The sequence below is a fragment of the Cryptomeria japonica genome, chromosome 2, assembly GCF_030272615.1.
Source record: "Cryptomeria japonica chromosome 2, Sugi_1.0, whole genome shotgun sequence".
Classification (NCBI taxonomy): domain Eukaryota; kingdom Viridiplantae; phylum Streptophyta; class Pinopsida; order Cupressales; family Cupressaceae; genus Cryptomeria; species Cryptomeria japonica.
This window is the reverse complement of record NC_081406.1, coordinates 143,633,039-143,636,614: the sequence shown is the minus strand read 5'-3', so window position 1 is coordinate 143,636,614 and position 3,576 is coordinate 143,633,039. Positions and strand designations below refer to the sequence as shown.

The 3,576-nt window shown below is 35.0% G+C and overlaps 1 pseudogene; it reads left to right on the top strand.

Annotated features, from left to right (window-relative positions):
* The first annotated feature begins 372 nt into the window (after window positions 1-372).
* On the top strand, window positions 373-3,077 carry LOC131071334 (pentatricopeptide repeat-containing protein At3g22470, mitochondrial-like; annotated as a pseudogene).
* Window positions 3,078-3,576: the final 499 nt, after the last annotated feature.

Sequence of the window (3,576 nt, the reverse complement as noted above, 5' to 3'; positions counted from 1 at the left end):
TTACAATCATAATTATTATAAAAAAATTATTATTATTGATTTTTAATATATATATTTTTTAAAGTTTAATTGTATAGTTTGAATAATTGTACTTTAAAAAATTTAATTTTACTTATTGAAAACAAAAAATAATTATCTATTGATTCATGTATATTTTCATTTGCTAAGATTTATTTTTTGCTTTAAAATATTTTATTAGTTTAAAAATAATTTTAATTTCATGAAAATTAAAAAATTATTTTTTCAATTTTTTTTTTTAAAAAAAGGTGCGAACTACATTAATCATATTCAAGTAAGCAATTGAAAAGAAAAAGTACTTAGATATTAAATCTATAAACCATAAATTATAATGCCAGGCCCCAAATAGTTTAGACTTATAAAAAATTCTTAGCTTGAGTGAAGGAAGGTCAGGGAAGATGCGCGAGGGTTTTGTCCTGCTACGCTCTGCTCTGTTACGCGCTTGAAGATTAAGATGGAGATGATGATGCACAACTTCAAATGGATACGATGCCCCCTCTTTAAACAGGTACCTTCTCCTCATCCTCATCCTCCTCATTCTTCCAAACAATACTCCAAAACCTCCTCATCTCTACATCAACACACACACAAACAGTCCATTATGCACAAATTCAATCAGTCCATTATTGCCCTCTGTAAATCGAGAAATACAAACAAGGCCTGGGACCTTTTACATTCAGCCATTACTCAACGCCTTCCTCTCAATGTCGTATCCTTCACCGTGCTTTTGGGTGGCCTTGGAAACTCTGGTGATATCCCTCGAATCAACACCCTTCTTGCTGAAATGAAAGAGATGGAAATACATCCAGATGTTGTCACTTATACCACCCTCATAAAGGCATCGTGTAAACGGGATCAAATAGAGGAAGCACTTGGGATTTTTCACGGAATGAGGCACGCTCATTGTTTCCCTAATATCGTTACATACAGCACCCTAATTGATTGGATATGTAAACGAGGTAGAGTAGATGAAGCCCTTGTTTTGTTTGCTGAGATGATACAAACAGGCATTTCTCCAGATATTATTTCATGCAATACCCTAATTAATGGTCTCTGCAAGGTGGGAAGGGAAGATGAAGCTCTAAGGTTAGTAGCTGGAATGAAAAATAGTTACTGCTCTCCAGATATTGTTACATACAACACCATAATTGACGGGATATGCTTAAGAGGTAGAATAGTTGAAGCTCTTATTTTATTTGCTGAGATGATACAAACTGGCATTTCTCCTAATATTGTTTCATGCAATACCCTAATTAATGGTCTCTGCAAGGTGGGAAGGGAAGATGAAGCTCTAAGGTTATTAGCTAGAATGAAAAATAGTTACTGCTCTCCAGATATTGTTACATACAACACCCTGATTGACGGGATATGCAAAAGAGGTAGAATAGTTGAAGCTCTTGTTTTGGTTGCTGAGATGATACAAACTGGCATTTCTCCTGATGTTATTGTGTGCAGTACCCTAATACACGGTCTCTGCATGGTGGGAAGGGAAGATGAAGCCTTAAGGTTAGTAGCTGGAATGAAACATAGTTACTGCACTCCAGATATTGTTACATACAACACCCTAATTGATGGGATCTGCAAACGAGGTAGAGTAGTTGAAGCTCTTGTTTTGTTTGCTGAGATGATACAAACTGGCATTTCTCCTAATATTATTTCATGCAGTACCCTAATTAATGGTCTCTGCAAGGTGGGAAGGGAAGATGAAGCCTTAAGGTTAGTAGCTGGAATGAAACATAGTTACTGCACTCCAGATATTGTTACATACAGCACCATGATTGATGGTCTTTGCAAAGTAGAAAGAATAGATGAAGCTCTAGGATTAGTAGGTAAAATGTTACAAGACGGCCATTTGCTTAACTGCTATATTTATAGTAGTCTGATAAATGGATTTTGCAAGGCTGGGAAAACAGACAAAGCCTACGATCTGTTTGTACAAATGATGGAGTTTGGTCCTTTGCCTGATGTAGTGACATTTAATTCAATTCTTGATGGACTGTGCAAAGACGGCAGGATGGACAAGGCTTGGAATTGTTTCCATGACATGTCGAGAAGGGTTTACAACCAAATGTGATTACTTATAATTCTTTGATACGCAGCCTATGTAAATTGCATCAGGTGGAAAAGGCTCGTAAGTTGTTTAAAAATATGCTAAGCAAAGGCTGCTCCCCAGATGTTGTTACCTACAACATTCTAATTGGTGATTTATGTCAGAGTAACAGGGCAAAGGAAGCATTTACACTTATTTCTGAGATGGAAAATAGGGGACATCTTCCTGATGTAATTACATATAATTCACTGATGTGTGCATTCTGTAGAACGGGAGAAATGAACATGGTAGGAAAGATTTTAGAGGAGATGGCGACAAGGGATTTGAAAACTGATGAAGTGACATACAGCAAAGTCATTGATGGCCTGTGCAAGGCAGGAGATTTTTCTACAGCACATTCACTCTTTAATACGATGCTAGATGAAGGCTTGACTCCTAATGTAGTCACTTATAGCTGTCTGATTGACGGCTATTGCAAAAATGGTGAATTGGATAAGGCCTTCAAGTATTTTTCAAAGATGAAAGTGGTTGGTATTGCCCCAGATGTTGTAACCTATACTATACTGATTGGTTCTCTATGCAAGGAAAACAAAATTGACATGGCTCTCTCGATGCTGAATGAGATGAGAACAAATCATTTGGTTCCAGACGTTATAACATACAATATATTATTAGACACCTTCCGTGAAAGACATGACCTTGAAAAAACGTTTTGGGTGATGGATCAAATGAAGAAAGAAGGTTGTGCTCCGAGTGATGCAACTGTCCGGATACTTGACTGGCTGGTTAAAGTTGGTCAAATGCAAAAATTAAAGGATTTTGTAAATGATGATTCTTTTATTATTTCTAGGGCAGCATAGTTCTCATGTTTTTGTGAGTGCCAGCCATTCAAAATGGCTCTTGGATTTATATTTTCTCAGTTGTAGAAATTGATATTTATGCAATAATTTTAGTGTTATTCATGTATAGAACTATTCTTTTGTAAAGGATGGGAAAGTTATTTTGATAATGTTGGTTATAATTCTAGTTATGATAGTTTGGATTGAAGCTTAACTGAATAGTTCTTTCTTATTATTCAAGATTATGTTTTATCATAAGCAATTTCAAAATCATACTTAAAAATTATCAGCAATTTAAAATATTTTGATGATTTTATAGATATAACCAAATATTTTAAGATTTTTGTATGGTAAATGTAAATCTATAAAGTTAGTTGTAAGGATGTTTGTCACATACAAGATTTCTTATTTGGATGATACTCTATGCTGAGTTTGTAATCACATGTTTATCTTGAGAGAATTAATATAATATCTGCTGCTAACTAACCTGACAATAGATACCAGATCGTGACAGTCAAAATTTTATATTTCCTGCTAGGGCTGGATTTTGGTACTGGATTTTGGTATTTTTATCTCTCTGCTAAAGCTGAAATCGATTGAGTCCTTTCTTCCTCTTTGTTTGACAGGAAAGATGTAAAATTGTTTCCTCTTATATTTTCATAATCCAAG